The sequence below is a fragment of the Coptis chinensis genome, chromosome 6, assembly GCF_015680905.1.
Source record: "Coptis chinensis isolate HL-2020 chromosome 6, ASM1568090v1, whole genome shotgun sequence".
NCBI classification, from domain to species: Eukaryota; Viridiplantae; Streptophyta; class Magnoliopsida; order Ranunculales; family Ranunculaceae; genus Coptis; species Coptis chinensis.
Genome location: NC_141461.1, coordinates 74,769,960 through 74,790,542, shown reverse-complemented (window position 1 = coordinate 74,790,542; position 20,583 = coordinate 74,769,960). Strand labels below are relative to the sequence as shown.

Sequence of the window (20,583 nt, the reverse complement as noted above, 5' to 3'; positions counted from 1 at the left end):
ATTTCAGCATCACACCTGACTTCTCGGCCTTCAACGCTTGCTTGAGAGGCAAATTTGTTACTATCACCACAGAATGAGCTACGAAGTAAGGCTTCAACTTAAGAGCTGAGAATATCAAAGCCAAAGCATACTTTTCAATCCTACTGTACCGGGTCTCCCCATCCAGTAGGGTTTTGCTTTGAAAGTAAACTGGCTTTTCTATCTTGTCGATCACCATCACCAGAACTGAACTTATCGTGTAATCGCTAACACCCAGATACAAATGCAACTTTTCTCCTTGCTCCGGACGTGATAGCAAGGGTGCCTTCCCTAGATAATCCTTCAACTCTTGAAAGGCTCCTTCACATTCCACGGTCCAATGGAAATCAAGTGTTTTTCTCAGCAAGCGATATAGAGGTCGGCATTTGTCCGACGACTTGTAAATGAATCTATTAAGTGTCGCGACTCTCCCAGCCAGACTTTGTACTTCCTTCACATTCTATGGTGACACCATTTCAATCAACGATCGAATCTGCTCTGGATTCGCTTCTATTCCGCGGTGGGTGACTATGTAACCCAGAAACTTTCCGGAAGTTACCCCAAATATGTATTTCTCGGGATTAAGTTTCAGCTTATGCTTGCGCAGTATGCCAAAAGTCTCACGGAGGCCTTCTAAGTGTTCCTTTTCTGACATGTTTTTTTCCACCATGTCGTCAATATATATTTCAATTCCCTTTCAAATCTTGCCTTCGAACATCTTTTCTCCCAACCGCTGAAAGGTAGCCCCTGCATTTTTTAAGCCGAAGGGCATCCTGGTCTAACAATAGGTACTACCCTCTACCACAAAGGTGGTTTTCTCCTGATCTGGCCCGAACATCGTGACCTGATTGTATCCCATCGATGCATCCATGAAGGAAAAAAACTTTGAATCCTACCATTCTATCTACTAACTCATCCACCTGGGGCATTGGGTAACAATCTTTTGGGCATTCCTTGTTGACATCTGTAAAGTCAACACACATTCTAACCTTGACGTTCTTTTTTGGTACCGCGACCACATTCGACAACCATTCTGTAAACTCTACTTCCCTTATTATTCCCGCCCCCTTCATTCGTATAACCTCTTTGCGAATCCCCTCAGTGTATTTGGGCCTTATGCTTCTCATTTTTTGTCTTACTGGCTTAGCATCTTCATTCATATGTAAGTGATGACAGGTATACTCTGGGTATAAACCCGTGATATCCTCAATTACCCATGCAAATATATAGGTATTTTCTGTCAAAAACTGCACCAACTTACACTTCCATTCCTCCGGCAAGTCAGCTCCAACCGATGTAAACTTTTCCTCATCTCCCCCTCCAAGGTTCACTACCTCCAACTCATCCAAAGTTTTCAGCCCCAGCGGAGGCTCGTACACTTCTACTTCCGCTCCCTCCTATAATTGTTATGCTGATCCTGGTTCGTGTGGCAACCCTTCCCCTTTCGTTCTGCAGACCATACCCTTTATAGTAACCTGATGGATGTTCTGCGTTGCCACTTGATCCCCCCTTATCTCATATGTCCCCCCATTAGTAGGGAAGCGGATCACTTGGTAAAATGTTGACGGAATGGCCTTCATTTTGTGGATCCATTTTCTCCCTAGAATGCCATTATATTGGGAACTAAAGTCCACCACCATAAACCTGGTGAATACCGTTGTCGGACCTACTGTAACTGGTAGCATCAATTCCCCCATGGGCTTTGGCATACTGCCGTTGAACCCATACAGATTGGTTTGAGGAGCTTTTAACTGATTTCTACCGATATTCATCTCCTCCATGGCCCCCTTAAATAACAAGTCCACTGAACTTCCGCAGTCTATCAACACCCTCTTTACCATATAATTGCCCATCGCTATAGTAATCACCAATACATCCTCATGCGGGGAAATTACTGACTCTAAGTCTTTTGGGGTGAACATTATGCTTTCCTCACCCATCGCGGTTCCGCGAACTAACCGCGGTATGATCACCACCTCATTCACTTGTTGTAAACTCGCTGTCTTTCTTATCTTTTCTCTGTGTGCATTTCTTCCCAGGGTTTCTCCACTAAAGATGACATTGATGGTACCTAAAATTCTAGTCGGAGCTGGCACTCTCTCGGCTTGACGAACGACAAACTCCATAAGCATACCCTTTTCAATCATTCTCTCCACTAACCACTTCAAGGCATAACATTCATTAGTGGCATGATTCCTTATTTGAAGATATGCGCAGAATGGTTTCCTCTCTACTTCCACGGGTGTACTCCATGGACCTTCAAAATATTGTTGCCCCTTAATTAGAGGCAAGATTTCCTCTAAGGGCCTGTTGAGTGGAGTCTGTTCGATTTTGCGGTATGGCTTCCTCTCTCGGATATCCTTTCTGCCTCGGTCCCCCGTCCTCTCTGGACCTCGGCTCTCCCCTCTATACGATCCTCTCTCTCTTTCTTCTATCATACTTTTTCCCTTTCGGTCATCTCTGTCGACAGCCTGCACTGTCTTCCCTGATCTTTTCTGTTCCTTCGCATTCCTCTGCATTATATCCTCGTATCATATGTATTTTTCTACCTTTGGATACAGAGCATGCAAAGAAGTGATTTCGATTTTGGAAACCGACTCATGAACTCTAGTGCCCGACCTCAAGCCGTGCTGGAAGGCTATGACCGCTATATGTTCATCCAAATTTTCCACTCTCAGTGTCTCCTCCTTTAACCTACACAGAAACTCTCTTAATGATTCCGTGGACCTTTGTTTTATGTTAAACAAAGCCGTGATATCAACCACCCTTCTTTTATGGTGTATGAAGTGGTCAAAAAATGTGCGCTCCAGTTCTTCAAACCTTATGATGCTTCGTGAAGCCAACCTGTAATACCAATCTAAGGCTCCCCCCTTAAGACTGGCGGGGAACATCATGTAGCGAAGCCCATCATACTTATTCTCCTGCCATAACGACATCTGTTGCTGAAAGTGGTGCAAGTGATCAGTCGGGTCTCCTTTCCCATCATACCTCTCAAATCTGGGTTGGGAGAACCTCTTAGGCACTTCCGAATTCCATATCGAATCTGCAAGCGGATTTTTGTTGAGGCTTGCAACCTCCTTCTGCATAACGCTCTGATTCGCTTTTTCTGCTACGCAGTTCATTTCCCTATCTTTCTCAATCATAGCCTATACTACCTCTAATGTGATACCCGCCGTTTGTTCTACGTTCGGTGGCGGGTACTCCTCATTCTCCCCCTCCACTTCACTACTCCGATGATCCCCCTACTCCGTTTTGCCATGTGTAGTCTCTCTCCTTTCTCAACTCGTCATTCTCATTCCGTAGCCTAACTATCTCCTCCTGGGGAAGTCTGGTAGTGTCTGCCACCACATCAGATATCTCTTCCTCTCCTACCCTTTCCATCTCAGCGCTCTATGTTTCCTCAACCGCCTCTCTAACTGTTGCTTTCTTAGGTCTCCCTACTCCTCTTTTCGCTACAGTGGCCATTTTCTTTCGGTCCTCACAGACAGTGCCAAATGTATCTACTGTTATTATAACCTATGGGATTACTTGTATTAATTCCTTACTCTTCTTTCTTTTTTCTACTCTCATGTCTTTTTCTTCTTTTTCCTTCCCTCCTCTCCACTTTCTTTTTCTTTATATCTCTTTCTCTTTCTCTTTCTCTAACCACTTCTTGTGGTTCGTTGATCTCTCTTTCATCTAGTGTCCCCTGACTCCTCACGTGTTGCGGCGGTTTCCCTGCAGTTAGGGTTCCGCGAATCTGATCCACTACTGCATGTTTTCTCTTTTCTATATTGCATCCGCCCACTTGCCCCACTAACCTCTCTTGTCATGAATATGCCATATACAGTAATCTTCCTTCCCACTTTATAAAAGGATTAGTTCTTGTGGAAGTAGGCACCATTGGCCGAACCATGGTATATCTTTGTGTTGTGGTATGCTTTATCTTCTTTACATTATTATTTGTTGTTGATAGTTATTTAAAGAGTTGGGTATGCTATGTTGTTTGTAGTGAATATTTAGAATTGTCTGGAGATGGTTCAGTACAAACCGGAAGCAAGTATGATTGCTTTCAATTCTGATGGTTCAGTACAAAATGGAAAGGCTTCTTATGGGGGTGCGCTAAGGGACTGGAAAGGTGATGTGTTGATGGCGTATTGTGGCAGTTCTCTTAAAAAATGCGCGTGTTGTATCAGGAGCTCTTGGGAATTCAAAAGGGGCTAGCAGGTCGATAAAAATGAACATAAGAAAGGTCCAAGTGCAAACGGATTCTCTACAGGGAGTCCAAATTTTAAATAGGAAGGAGAAACCACCGTGGCATTGCAGGAACATAGTAGCTCACATTCATGATGAGATGTTGAAGTTTAAGGTAGTAACAGTCAAACATGTGTTAAGGGAGAGTAATGTAGTGGCAGATTATCTGTCAAAAGAGTGAGTAGTGAACTATGTAATGGTATTTTGTACTTTATTCCCCCATTGGATCACAAACTTAATGATATGATCAAGGGGGATAAATAAGGAAAAATGTACCTTAGAACTTGCTTTAAATAAAAGGTTGGGGCAGCCTGAACCCCTAGTTATTACAAAAAAAAAAGAATTTGTCTGGAGATTGTTGTTGGTTCAAATACAAGTTATCTGTGTAGTGGGGATTGATTGGTATCGTTATTCCCTAACAAGTGGTATCATAGACCAGGTTAGATTAATTTAGGTTGTTATCCAAACCTTGCCCGGAAGGCATTTGATAAAATTCCCGAGAGAAGGTTTGAGTTAAAATAGCTTGTAGAGATGGACCATTCCGTAAACACTTACATGACTAGTCTGAATAGAGCGAACTACACCATTTGGAAAGCCAAGATGGAAGACTTGATATACTGCAAGGACTTGGCACAACCCATTGAGAAAACCGAATAAAACCGGATAAGGCTGATGTGGCTGAGTGGAATAAGCTTGACAGAAAAGCAATTGGGGTACATTCAACAGTGGATAAATGATAGTGTCTTCTACCATGTATCCCAAGAGACGACCACTTTTGGCTTAACGGAAGAAACTCCAAGACTTCTATGAGAGGAAGTCGGCCTAAAACAAAGTGTTGCTCGTTAAGTAGTTTGCTAACACGAAGTACAAAGAAGGTTCTTCAATGTTTGAACATCTTAATGAAGTACAGAATACCATCAATCAGTTGCATTTGATGAAGATTGATATGGGTGACGAAGTTGAGGCTTTGTTCCTATTAAACTCTCTACCCGACAGTTGGGAAACTTTAGCATTTTCTCTTAATGGAGCCGCTAAGGATGGAGTTATTTCCATAGAGATGGCTACTGGGGCATTGTTGAATGAGGAGACAAGAAGGGGTTCAAGAAGCAGCTCCTCTCACTCAGAGATCTTTGTCACAGAGAAGCGGGGGAGAAGTAAGAGCAGAACACCATCTCATTCTAGAGGTGATGGTAGAAGCAAATCTAGGGGTGAAGCTAGAACTTCTAAGGCAGAGAGACAGTGTTACTATTGTGCCACCAAGGGTCACTTCAGGTATGAGTGCAGAACACTGAAGAGGGATGAGAAGAATAACTGTGTACATGAAGACATGGTACAGAGGAACGGAAACACAGGCAGAGATACTGCCGCACTAATCGACGATGGTCTAGTGGGAATTGTGTCGAATGTGGTGTGTGCTGTCTTAGTACCTCATGCCAAGATACAAAGTGGGTGATAGATACATGAGTATCCTATCATGTCACACCGCACAGGGGATTCTTCACTACCTACAACTGCTGTGAATTTGGTGAGGTAAAGATTGGTAACAGCGGCGTCTCAAAGATTGTAGGCATTGGTGATGTTCATGTAGAAACCAATGTCGGCTACACCTTGACACTCAAGGATGTAAGACATGTCCCTGACATTCGGCTAAGCCTAATTTCCACTGGTAAGTTAGATGATGATGGCTTTCTAAACTCGATTTGGTAACGGGGTATGAAAACTGAGCAGAGGTTCCATTGTAGCAGCCAAAGGGAAGAAAACTTGCTCTCTTTACAAGACACATGCTAGTTTGTATAAAGTAGAAGTAAATGCGGCAGAAGAAGAAGTTTCCTCCGAACTATGACATAAGAGACTGTGTCATATGGGAGAAAAAAGCATGGAAGTTCTTGCCAAACATTAAAGGTACGCATTTAAATAGATGTACTTATTGTTTGGTAGGAAAGCAACACAGGGTGTCTTTCCAAAGATTCCCGTCTCATAGAAATGATAATGTCCTTGAGCTTGTACACACTGATTTATGTGGTCCTATGAGAGTAAAGTCCCATAGGGGAGCTTTGTACTTCTTGACTTTCATTGATGATGCATCAAGAAAGATATGGGCATATAGTCTGAAGACTAAGGATGAAGTACTTGGCATGTTCAAGACATTCCACAACATGGTGGAAAGAGAGACAGGGAAGTCTTTGAATTGTATTCGCTCAGATAATGGGAGTGAGTACATAAGGCCGTTTAAAGAGTATTGTCATAGTCATGGGATTCGTCATAAGCAGACCGTTCCTAGGACATTACAACAAAATGGTATAGCCGAGAGGATGAATCGTACCATTGTAGAGAGGATGAGATGCATGTTGTCTCACTCTAAGTTATCGAGAAGTTACTGGGTAGAAGCAATGTGCACAGTCATACATGTGATCAACCTATACTGTCAAAACCTCTGAATAGTGATTATCCAGAGAGAGTATGGTCAGGCAGAGATATTGATTATGGATTCTTGAAGGTATTTGGGTGTAGGGCATTTCTTCATATTCCCAAGGATGAGAGATCCAAGCTTGACGATAAAGCCAAGCAGTGCATTTTTCTGGGTTATGGGGATGAAAAGTTTGGCTACAAACTCTATGATCCGATTAACAAGAAGGTAATCCAAAGTTGAGATGTTTGTTCTTGGAAGACCAAACCATAGAAGACTTTGAGGAAGGTGGGAAGCTAGAAGCTTTCACTAATGATCTTGTTGATTCAGAACCAGAAATTCCTACTATGGAACGTGCAGAAGGCATTGAGAATGTAAAGAACCATGAGTTTGAAGCTCATGATGATGATCCTATTGCTCATGATGGGATATAACCTATTGATATAGAAGATGTAGATGAGTGCATGAACCACCACCTAAGCAAGCAGAAGTGCATCCTCCTGAGCCACAAGAAAATGGGGCAAGGAGGTCTAACAAAGAGAGACAAGTTTCAACCAGGTATCCACCACATATGTATGTTTTACTATCTGATGGTGGGGAACCTATGTACTATCAAGAGGCTCTTGAAGGTACAGACAAAGAGAAGTGGTTGAAGACCATCCATGATGAGATGTATTCTTTACATAAGAATCACACTTATGACTTAGTTGAGAAACCGAAAGGAAGAAAAGTTCTCAAGGATAAGTGGATCTACAAAGTCAAGCATGAGGAGAACAATCCACACCCCAAGGCACAAAACTTGCCTTGTAGTGAAGGGATTCGGTAAATGGACAGGTATTAACTTTGATGAAATTTTCTCTCCTGTAATTAAAATGACTTCTGTCAGGGTGGTTTTGGGTATGACCGCAAGTATGAACCTAGAGGTTGAGCAACTAGATGTCAAGATAACTTTTATTCATGGAGACCTTGAAGAAGATGTCTACATGGACTAGCCAGAGGGGTTTAAGGTCAAAGGCAAGGAGCACCTAGTATGCAAACTGATAAAGAGTTTGTTTGGGTTGAAGCAAGCACTAAGACAGTGGTACATAAAGTTTGATTCCTTTATGGTGAAGCATGGATACAAAAAATCTGCTTCCGATTATTGTGTGTTTGTTCAAAAATTTCCAGATGGGGATTTTATAGTGCTCTTGTTGTATGTGGATGATATGTTGATAGTTTGCCAAAACATTGACAAGTTATCCAAGCTGAAGAAAGAATTGAGTAAGTCTTTTGAGATGAAGGATTTGGGTCAAGTAAAGCAGATATTTGGGATGCGGATCACTCTCGATAGAAATAGTGGGAAGTTGTGACTTTCTCAAGAAAGCTACATTGAGAAAGTGTTGAAGAGATTCAACATGGATCATGCGAAGCCAGTCAGTTGTCCGCTTGGTGGCCAATTCCATATGACCAAATGTATGTGTCCAAAAGGTGAGTATGAGCAGAATGAAATGGAAAAGATTCCTTATGCATCCACAGTGGGCAGCTTGATGTATGCAATGGTGTGTACAATACCGGATATTGCTTTCGCCATTGGTGTTATAAGCCGATTTCTGTCAAATCCGGGTAAAGAGCATTGAGAAGGTGTTAAGTGGATATTGAGATATCTCAAGGGCACTTCCAAAGCTTGTTTGTGTTTCGGCGGGAATAAGCCCTTGCTTGAAGGCTACACTGATGCAGACATGGCAGGTGATGTTGACTCGATGAAGTCCACCTCCGGTTATCTGGTTACTTTTACAGGGGGAGCAGTTTCTTGGCAATCTAAGTTGAAAAGGTGTGTTGCCCTCTCCACTACTAAAGCCGAGTATATTGTAGCCACATAGTGTTGCAAAGAGATGCTATGGATGAAGAGGTTCTTTGATGAACTAGTTTTATGTGACAGTCAGAGCGCCATCCATTTGAGTAAGAATCTGAGTTTTCATTCTAGATCCAAGCACATACATATGCGTTATCATTGGATTAGAGAAGTTCTCGAAGACAAGTATTTGTGCATTGAGAAGATCCATACTGACAAGAACGGGTCGGATATGATGACCAAAGTCTTACCGAAAGGTAAGTTTGATGTTTGTTGTGCTACCCCTGGAATGGTAGCAAACTCCTCCTGTTGATTTGGAAATTGCATGGAGGTATCCCCCTCACTGTTCGGGAGGGGGAGATTGTTGGAGTTATCCCTCACATGAGGAAGAGAGAGAGAATCCGGTGATGTTTGCATAAAGAAGTTTGAGCGAGCGAATGCTCGAAACTAGTATTACCCAAGGAGCATTGGAGAAAAAGAAGATAGTTTTTTTTCTCAACTTTTTCATAGACATCAATACTGGATTTTTTTCTGCATGATTTGAAGACGGCGCACGCGCACTATTTTTGGCCTGTCTGAGGGTGCACATGTGCTTAGGGCTAAATTCGTCGAAATTTCTGTTTTGCAAAACCGCAAGTTTAAGGTATAAGTTTTGGAGTTTTTGGCAAAACCTAAACACACAAGAAACAAAGAGAAGTCACGAAACAGAAACCCAATTTTGAGAGAGATCAAAATTGAGAGATAATCTTTACAGAGAGAAAAGCATGTAAAGAGAAAAGAGTGATCTAGTAAGGTGAGAGACTGAAATGAGTGATTGTAATCTTTCTTCCCACTTTATAAAAGGATTAGCTCTTGTGGAAGTAGGCACCATTGGCCGAACCATGGTATATCTTTGTATTGTGGTATGCTTTATCTTTTTTACATTATTATTTGTTGTTGATAGTTATTTAGAGAGTTGGGCAAGCTAGATTGGTTGTAGTGAATATTTAGAATTGTCTGGAGATTGTTGTTGGTTCAAATACAAGTTATATGTGTAGTGGGGATCGATTGGTATCGTTATTCCCTAACACTCTTCAACTAAGGTTTTCTTTTGCTAGGCTCTTCATAAAGAACTCAGAGAGATAGGAAGAGACTTATTATTTTTTTAAAAGCAACGTGGTCCTCTTCACTTCTTGGGAAACCATCAGGGAGAAACTTATAGTTGTTACTTGACTCAATTGCTCTTTGAATCAATTTGACTGTTACTTATGGTGGAACAATCTTTCCTTCCTTAATCGTGTTAAAAATCATCGCACTGAAAACAGAATTACAAAATCTCTTAAATTGCGTTTTTTGTAGTTAGAAATGCTATATAATTTGAAGAACAACATAACAGAGATTATTCATTTTCTGTAAATACCTATCCTCATAATTAGAAGAGATAGCCTGCCTTACCAGATCACCAGCAATGAGATGTGTGAATCCAAAAGTTTCTACAATCTTTTCACATTGTGTACCTTTTCCACTCTCAGGGCCACCTGACGGCATTGACATGAGCTTATTAACTATTAAGCAGATGGAATCATAGAGTATTCCTCCAATCCAAACAAACTACTTAAATGTTGAGAACATACCCAGGACAAATGTTACAAATGGGGTTCTTACAGTTGGTGATGCTCCATCTTTAGCCTACATGAAACGGAGGATTCTGTCATTCTATCATAGCACGTTTTTAGAATGACTTGACTATACAAGTAGAAAGCTTAGCATTATAGATACACAATTACATATAGAATGACAAATATTGTAGAGGTGTGGTTTTCTTTCTTCGACCTGATGTTGAGGTCGATAGGGAATGGTTGCGCTCTTGTTTGAGATAAGAGTTGCCTACGTATTAAGTTTCTTGGGTGAACTTGAATCAAGCCTAACGTAGTTCATCTCTCTCTACTTATAGATGTTTGAGCTAACCTTCCTTATTTGCTCCAAGCCGTTATCATGTGTAGATCCATATTTTGTGCTCTCTTGATGAACCCATCCTACAAACGGTGCCTTACAAACAATGTATTTATTTTGACGAATAGAAAATTTTCTCTAATAATGCAGAGAGTGTAAGTATAGAACTACATAAAATAACTTAGCATAAAAAATACAATTATATAGGGTTTTAATTATGTGGAATCAAGAAATAGCTTATAATGTCTGGCCTTGAAATGACATGTGATAATTTTTGTGGAATGCTTGAAATAAAACCATGCTATTTGTATGCTCGTATCATTACATTAGATGTGAACTGATTTGGAATTTACTTTTGTGACAAATGGATTAGATACGTGGAACTTACAATAAATTATATTTCCTTTGAGTAATGGGAAAGCAACAATCATATCTCACATACATTTTTCTTTCCTTTTTCCTTTTTCCTTTTTTTTTTGGATCAAATGCAGTACATTATTCTATAGACCACTGCCAAAATTTTATAAAAAATTTGACTATCATATGAAACCCCACCCCAGTAAATGGTGTGGAGCTTATTGAGTTATGACAATTTGAATTCCAGCCTGTTGATGGGCAATCAAATAGTTGAAAACATATCATATATATTTGATTTATTTTTGGAGAAAATTAAGTACCAATCACCAACTGGTATGAATCATTGGAAAATTCCGACTTAAATCAATAACCAAATCAACAATAGAATCGAAGACATTAATATGAAGTGCACCAATTGTAATGTTCTAATTAATTCTCTTATGCAATCAAATAGTGCTCGTAACTCTGCATCAAATAGTAGCGTTTGAAAGTGAGTGCATGATCATCCATTTCTTCATTTTAAGACAAGCCTCCAAGCTACTGTAAATCTTGTAACCATGCAAAATATGTAAAAGAACTTCAGTCACATCGAAGAAGACAGCATATAGATTTAACGACATTCCTGCAATCTACTTTGAGGATTATTTCTGACATACTTAGCCCATGACAGCAACCTAAACTCCTAAAACAACAAAAACAAATAAGATTAATTGGACATCATATCCAAAATGTTCATCATCAATCATTACAACACAAATGTAACAATGAAGCTTGTGCACACAATTTATTGATCAATCTGATTTAAGCTTCTATGTAACCATAAAACAAAACAATGTAGGAGGGTATATATAGTAAGTGAAACGAATAAGTAAACTATGAAAATCATATGTAGGATATAGGTTATGTGAGAGCAATTGTTACAACTCACTAAATATGAATCAAGTGCCGACTTTTAACTTAAAAAGGAGATTGAGGAAGATCTAACCATCAAGAGTAGTATAGTCATACCATAAGTGCTTACTTGTAATGAAAACCAAAATAAATATATTCAATCCATCCAGTCCAACCAATGATACCATAAGTGTCAATTAGTGATCTGTATATATGATGTCTAGTTCAAGGGATCCTGAGGCTTTAAGAATGTACAAATGATGGGATGAGAGAGAGTATCAATTATTTTTTGAATCAAGTGGAAGGCCATGATAAATGTTGTAGCCTGTATGTGTAGAAATTGGGAGGAGAGAAATTAGTGATGCTTTGTTATATGTAAAGGGTAGCCCATTCTATGTTCTAGTTGATGAGCCAAGGCTAAAAGGTATAATATGGCCTTAAGTCGTGATCGACGGAATCAGTAAAAATTACATGTATATACAAAATTTCTCTCGTTGGATAATATAGATAAAATATGAGTACCTCTCCCCAGCTATGTTGTCAAAGGCATTATGAAGGTGATATACAAACTTTTTCATTAGATATAGTTCCCAAAACTATAGTTTTAACCCCTTAATAATATTACATTTAGACCAATTATGTTTATAATAAATAAGAGTTAGTACTGTTTTCGTACTTTTCTGTATTCCAAGTCTTGGAGTCAACTATGTAAAGAAATATGTCACTTTAGCATAAGAAATGAGTAAAGGTTGGTTGATAAGAAGTTCTATGGTTAAAGCCCAAGTTTCAAGGAGAAAAAGCCTTTTTAAAGCCCAGTCAAAGCTGAAAAGTCAAAGTCAACGCGGGCAGAAATAGAGCATAAAAGTTAACATAACTTCCGCATGCCTTATCTTTGGACTCAGAACTTGGAATTAGGCCTACTATATGTCAAAACGACCATCTCAGAAATATCTTTCTAATGGTCTAGGCCTTGATCCAATCAAAAGAGTAAAAGTGGACAAAAAAGCTGTTACAGAAATTTCCAACAGAGAAACCTTTTTGGACTTAAGTGATTAGGTTTTGGGCTTGATTTAATGGCCCAAAAGATAGCTCCAAAGCCCATTCACAAAATTGTAAATTTAGCCCTCTCCTATATAAAGAGGACTAAGGAAAAACTCTAACTCTCTCCCATTAGTTATTTAATTTAGCTTTTTCTTAGTTTTAAAAACCTAGTTTATGTTTTATTAGCCTAGCCACCATTAATACAATTCAAGTTATTTTTCAATACAAGTATTCCTTAAATTATGTTTTCTTATTCTTATTATTATTTTCATGATAGTCTAATGAACCATAGCTAAACCTACATTAGAGGGGTTTGCTTAAAGCTTTGATGAAAACTTGATGTGTTAGTATAGAATAGTTGTACTAAAGAGCTTCAATTCTAGATGGTAGTTCAGTCACCATGAGAATGGGTTTCAACTTTCTCTCAAGCTAATTATTAGTTGGTTAGAGATGACATGAATAATTAGGGATAAAAATAGTTAAATTTATGTTAAACCTTATATGAAAACATAAAGATTAAGGTTGCAACAACTCCATACTAGCATATTAAGGATTAATCAAGGTGGATTTCAAATCTCCCTAATTCCTTCTTTATATTCACATCATATTATTTTATTGTCATAGTTTAAATTAGAATATATTAAATCATAGTTTTCACCATATTAGTTATATTCACAATAATTACTCTCATAATGTTTAATTGTTAACACTAGTATAATTTATTGGGTTCTAAGCAACTAGGAGTGGAACAAATTCTGACTCCAGTATTATTACATGATAATCGAGAGTAGAACTTTGATAACAAAAGTCTAAAAAGTAGTATTTACTTATGCCGAGTTTAATTAGCTAAGTAGGAGTAAACAATTGTTTTTAGTATTATCAAAGGGTGTCACTGCCGTCTTAGTTGTCTTTAGATTTACATTTTATTAGCTTTTTCAATTCTACAAATAGCCTAATTCACCCACCCACCCACCCTATTGTTCGGAAGTGTTTGTGTTTCTAACTCTATTTTCTGTTTCTTGAAAACAAAATTTTGCTCCTGGAAGTCTACTGGAAATTTTTGAAGTTGGACTCGGAGCGCGCACGCATCCTTCCATCCAGTAAGCTAATTTCGTGTTTTCTTTCCAATTTTAAGGCCCAGCCCATTAAGAAACCACGCGAAAGCCTATTTCTAAAAAAATCATAGAGTTCGCATGCGCCCCTATTACCTTATAATTGAGCGTGCCTGTAACGCCCGTATTTTTAAAATACGTTTTTATCTATTTATTAATTAATTAAATTATTTTATTTTCAAAAAAGGCCGGATTGGACTCGGGATACGTGGGCCCGGTTTTTGGGCCGAAGTCCGTGTTGGGCTAGGGTTTGGACCCAAGTATATAAACACATTTTTCTAGAAAATAGGGTTTGAGAATAATAGAATATTAAAAAATGGAGGCGAGATGAAAATTTGGAGGTGAGCGACGGCTCGGACTCGGAGAAATTAAGTAGGAGCCGTTCATACAGTGAGTAGCTATTTTGCTATATCACGGATTTGATTTTTATGATATGTCGGTGTATAGGTTTTGTTTTTATATATTGGTTAATCTTCGAAACTCGTTGAGGCTAGGAAAAACGACTTTGAACTGTCCAAGCTTTATGGCCGGTTAAGGGCAGTTTAAGCCCAAGGCTATAGATCGTTTTTTGTTTGTTTCTCTGTTTCTCTATTTGAACTCAGTTGTTTTCTTTACTGTGGCTTGGAATGTGGCTTGGAATTTGTTGAATTATGTCGGGGGTTATAGGTTTGAGGTTGGTTGTTATGGTTTGGATGAGCTGTTCAAGCTCTGAAGAACCATTTGTGGCGGCACCAAGAAATCGCCGATACAAGTTTATGTAACTGTGATGGTTGGTTTTTCGTTTTTGATTGTGGATGATTGGGTTGATGTTTGGGTGTGAGGGGGGTGTGTTTGAGGTTGGAAATGGTGCTGTCGAAGCTCCTAAATGGCGTTAATGGCGGCCAGAAATCGCTTGAGGGCCTTTAAATCGTTGATAAAAAGGATGGGGACTGTGAGTGTTGTGTTTTGTATTGATTGATTGATGGGGTAGGGTCGTGTGGGTGTGGAGGATGCTAATGGTGCTGTTGGAAGCTTGGGGGAAGCCATTAATGGAGGCCGAAATTAGTTCCAGATCTAGTTCTGGCGATGTTGGATTTAAGGATTTGTGATTTTCGGTTTCTTTAAAGTTGTATGGGTTGTTATGGGGAGTAAAAATTTGGTTAGATTGGTGGTTGTGTGAGAGGTGGTGGCGGTCCTTTGTTGACGGCCGGGCTTGGATTTGGGCGAAATGTTTTAAGTTCTTGGGCCCTAGCTTGTTTTTTGTTTGGGCTGGATTCTATTATTTTGTTTGGGCCGGATTCTATTATTTTGTTTGGGCGGTTTGTTTTAGTTGATGGGGCCAGCTCACTTTAGTTTTCTTTGGGCGGTCGGTTCAAATTTTAGCCGAACCCATTTGTATTTGTGGACCCAGTTCTCTTTGTTTTTTGGACCGAACCACTTAACCTGTTTTGGGCCAGTTTCTAACCTTTGCTTGGGACCAGTCCATTGGACTTAAAATAGATCTATGTGGGTTTTCCAATGTTTAGACTTTCGGGTTCTAAGGTTTGGGCTTGGCGGATTGGGTCGAACCATGACTTGGCCATGCAAAACGAGCCATGCATTGACCTTAGCCATGATCCATGGCTATGACCCTGAACCTGTCGAACACGGAAACGACAGTTTGACTTTGACCATGACATGTTGAGTTTGACCTTGACCATGAGGTGTTGACCTTTGACCGTTGACCGTTGACTTTGACTGTTGACCGTTGACTTTGACCTTTGACTGGGAATGTTGACTTTTCCAGTTTTTCACATATTTGATTATATGGATAAATATAGTAATAAAATATTGTCGATATTATATGACTTGGTTGGTCATTATTAAATTTAGATTTGACGTGAGTAGTGTGTAAAGCATATTTATATTGGGCTTTGATTGTGGACTGTTTATTTGTGCTACGTTTTATGTGTATATTATATGGACACATATAATAATAAAATGTTGTGGAAGCTAGTATATATTTGGTTGTCATTATCTAAGAAAGATTTGACATTGATGTTTGTGTATTTTGACACGTGACGATATTGAGATGTTAGGAGACATTATATTCCTAATAATGCGTTATAATAAAGATGTCGATCGTTGAGGCAATTGTGACATGATATAATATCTTTGGGATAGTTATATTAATGCAATATCTTGGAGAAATGTATATACACTCCATTATTTTATATGTGAGATGCTAATATAGTATCGGTGAATATTTGCCCACTGAATGTGGTGTAGTGCAATAATATATTGCACGTGAAAGAATGAAAGTGGTTATGAGATATAATTGAGATGTTTCCAAATATTATGGCTTAGTGCAATAATAAGGTAATTGACACACTTGCGTGATATAGTGGAATGTTTATGAGTCATTAACATTATGACACCTGAATAAATTACATAACGAAAATCCTAGAAACGACTACCCAACTCATGTGATTGGCCCCTTCCGGCGTTTTGAGTTAATCTGAATGGCCTTCAGGGCCCTTCCGGCATTTCAAATGAATGGCCCTCCCCTGGCGTAGCCGAATAATAGTGCTGGATTATTCCTTTCGCCAAAATAGAACGATGATCGCATAATATTTTATGCGAATAGTGGCATTACTTATATAATTGCTTCGTGTGAGGATTTACGGTGTCGCGGCATCCCCTTTCGTGGTGGTTACGCACGAGTGGTTCATTATAAGGGGAGGCATGTGGATGTACATGTTCGGCGTTAGTAGCGATTTGGTAGCAGGGGAAACTAGGTAAGACATAGATCTGGCGTGATTTTAGGGACACACAAAGAAAACCTAAACTAATATAATTATGGTAATATGTTGGTAAATGATATATCTCTAGATAGATGATTTGTATATGGTTGGTCGGGTTATAGTTTAGTTAGAACCTAAAAAGCCTCGATGGAGGAACTACATGCCTTATTTATTATGAGTATAGTTTGTTGTGTGGTTAGTGGGAAGTTAAAGGCCTCGATTGGAGGAACTACACGCCTAGATTATTGTACTTAAGAATGTTGTATTAGTCGTTGAAAGTTAAGGCCTCGGTGGAGGAACTAAACTGCCATTATGGATTGTATATATATGTATATTATATGTTGTATTTTAGGACTACTCACACCAAAGATTGTTTATAATCTTGACCGATTTGCATGTTTGCTTATCGGTGTGTTCATTCAATGAACATAGTTGATAAGTTTTTGAGGTTTAGTGTTGAAGAAGGTTAGGTGCTTGCTTGTGGTTTTGCGTTATCGTTGCATCTCGAATTTGTTTTGTTTTCCTTGAGGTGATATAGAATTTCAGTCTAAACAATGTTTTGTATTTTCATTTGTAAATTTTATTAAAGAGTTATTGAAAGGAGAGTTGTAACCTAATCTTATTTGTGAATCTTTGTCATGAAGAAGACTTTTGTTTAAGTTAAAAAATTTTATTGGTTTTATTATTATTTTAAACTGTTTATGGGTTTTGGGAGTTGAGAGTCGTCACACCTCGGAGATCAAAGGGGACAAATAATGTTTTTAATTGCAGCCGAAATTGAGGTGTAATGCGCCCCCTAAAGAAAGCTCAATATACACAGGTTAGTTACATGTCATCTTTTTGTTGGAAATTATTGATTATTCAGTGTTCCAAGCTTCCACAGGACAAGTAGGTTCGTATTAAAGACGTTATTCATAAGCGTAGCAAGGAGGCACTCAGGTTCTCCTTCTTTCACTCCTCATTTCTTCTATTAAAGGATTTTAATTCTAGCATATCAGGTTTTGTTTGACTGTTGTTAGTTTTCTTTCATATTAGACTTAGCCTTACATGAGATTAAGGTCTGGTAAGAAAAAACCATCTAGCGTTATCTATCGTAAACGTCAATGCACACGCCTATCTAGAATATCACACACTACACCTACACCTATGGTTGAAGAAGCAAAGACTCCTATCATTGATTTTTACAAAGCCCTAAATGATGGCCCTAAGTCATGCATCGTTCTTGCAGACCCAGTGGGGGATTTTTGAATTCCCCTTAATATTTTTGATTTGTTACCCATTTTTCATGGTTTAGACCACGAAAAGCCTTATCAGCATATGTGTAAGATAGAACAAGTTCTCACGACATTCCATCTTCCTAACGTAGGTTCTGAACAAATTAAACTGAGGGTGTTTTCTTTCACCATTAAGCGTCTTGGTAAGCGCTTCAAGCGCCTAATTGTGGACTCATGGGCCAAACTTTTTCAATTGTTTATGGAACAATTTTACCCACCACTAAAGATAGATGAAATGATTCAATGGATTCATTTTTTCCACCAGAACCCTCATGAATCCTTTTTAGAGGCCTGGAACCGGTACACTGATCTTCTTATAGAGTGTCCACATCATAACCTTGCGAAAGACATGCTTGTTCGTGCCTTTTTCAAGGGGCTTTCACATCATCATAAGGAGGTTCTTGATATAAAAAATGGGGGTAGTTTCCTTAGTAAAGGAGCCACAGAGGTTTATAGGTTTTTAGAAGATCAATCAAAGTGTAATAATAACTGGGGAGGTAACGACATCCCCCGCTTTGCTACTTCTTCTTCCACAGCCAAGGCTGCCAGTATGTTTGAGGTTAAAACTGATCCTGAGTTTCAAACTCTAATCAAATCCCTCACAAAAAAGGTAGAAGCCATTTCTATTTAACATAAGCCTACTCCTGTCATGAACATCAACTCTGTTCCATGTAATTTCTGCTTTAGTCTTGAGCATACCGACTCCTTTTGTCCTCTTGTCTATGAACAACTATCACAACCACTCGCACAGCCAGATAATGTTTGCTCTGTAAATAGCCTTCCTAACGTAATTTGGAGACAAAACCCCAACTTCAGTTGGCATAATAATTAACCAATTACACCTCTGGGGTTTGATAATCAAAATGTTAGGCCAGTAAACAACTACAACTCAGCTCCACCAAGACAAGTACAAGGACTAGATAATTATAATAATAATAATAATAATAATAATAATAATAATAATAGAGATATTGTCCCGGTTAATAATAACTATCACAACCCACCCGTTAATAATCAACGTGAGATAGTTCCTGTCACACCACCTGTGGCCACTACACCTTCACAACTAGATCATTTCGATGCCTACATGCAAGCTCAACAACATATTCTACAATCCATTCAACAATCCATACAACAGTTAACCCAAGATAAATCCAAACCAAAAGGTGTGTTTCTAGGTCAAGTTATACCTAATCCTAAAACGCCAAACACAGCCTTTGATATAACAGGTAATACTAGTAATGAACATTTAAACGTAGGTGAGTTAAATGTCATCACTACTCTCCGTTCTGGCAAAGTGGTTGATAACGCAGTAACTATGCCCGTTGTTACACCACCAGTGGTCATTACAAATGAAAATTTACTAGATACCGAAATAGAAACTGAAGATCCTACCCCTGTAGAGGTACTAGTTAAACCACAACCTAAAAAGAAAGCGACCAAGGATAAAATTCATATTTACCCATATGCTAAATATAGAGAGAAACCACCGATTCCCCAGAGACTAGCCATGTTAAAAAAGGATACAAATTTTGATGAGATTAGGGAAGTTTTTAAAAATCTAACAATAAATCTACCTTTTCTTGAAGCTATTAAAAAATTACCACAACATGCTAAGTTTCTAAAAGAATTGTGCATTACTAGGCGGAAAACAAACATTCCAAAAGACACTTTTTTTTTTTTTTTTGAAATAACTAGGGGTCAGCCCCCAAACTTTATTAACTTCAACTTCTCAAGTACATAGTGCCTTCCTTATCCCTCATGATCAGTACATGCATTTTTTGATCCATCGGGGGAATAAAGAGTACCAATCCATTACATTCGTCTCTATTTAATTTCGATAAGTAGTCAGCTACTTGATTACCTTCCCTGAAGACATGGACAAAGGATACTATGTCAAACTTTGAGATCACTGTTTGAATATGTGCTACCAGGTTCCTACAGTACCACGGTGGCTTACCTTGCTTTGTTAAAATTTGTACCCCCTACATAGAGTCTGATTGCACTTTAACTCGTGTTATCCTCAGCTGCTCCGCACATTCTAGCCCCTTTAGAACAGCTAGCAGTTCCTGATAGATCACCGATTTCTTCTTAGAACTGCCACTGTATGCCTGTAGCACTTCCCCATCTCTATCCCTCAATACACCTCCATAACCTGCCATCCCCTCTTGTACCGACCCATCTGTGTTTAGAGCCACTGTCTCACTCCCTGGTTTCTCCCATTTGACCCATCTTTCCTCCTTTTGTATTACTTTGACCCTAATGCCCAACCTCTCCAACATCACTTTAGATCCCACGTCCTCCTGTATAGCTTCTAGCGTCTTCCCCAAGTATATCTTCATGCTATTTATGACCTTTTGGCTTACCTCATCAGCTGCCTTGGATCGATTCCTCTTTAGCCTCCAATTTTGCTTTCGATCCATATAGCTTGCCTTCTTTGCACAAGTAAAGGCTCGAATCACTTCCGACACCATGTTATTCTTCCCGCTTAGTCTCATTAGGTGGTACCAATTCTTCATGTGATGCTCTTATCGCACTGGTAAACCCATCGCCTTCTTGAACTCTTCCCAGACTATCTTCGAATATGAGCAATAAAAAAAAAGCTGAACTCTCTCCCTGGTTACCACACAAACAGTACTTTGTATTTCTTATTACCTTCTTCGCCACCAGTCGATTCTGTGTTGGGAGAGTTTCGGAGAACAGTTGCCAAACAAGTGAAGGAATG

General features: G+C 39.0%; 1 pseudogene across 1 annotated transcript in view; it reads right to left on the bottom strand.

Annotated features, from left to right (window-relative positions):
• Positions 1-20,332, bottom strand: part of LOC147494442 (uncharacterized) — a 43,542-nt pseudogene extending 23,210 nt beyond the window's left edge. The window contains exons 1-5 of the transcript XR_015199527.1: positions 19,848-20,332; positions 19,667-19,727; positions 10,103-10,157; positions 9,889-10,006; positions 9,603-9,783 (exon numbers count right to left, since the gene is read on the bottom strand). The product of XR_015199527.1 is annotated as an uncharacterized LOC147494442 (transcript). The remainder of the gene's footprint in view (positions 1-9,602; positions 9,784-9,888; positions 10,007-10,102; positions 10,158-19,666; positions 19,728-19,847) is intronic.
• Between the last annotated feature and the right edge of the window lie 251 nt (positions 20,333-20,583).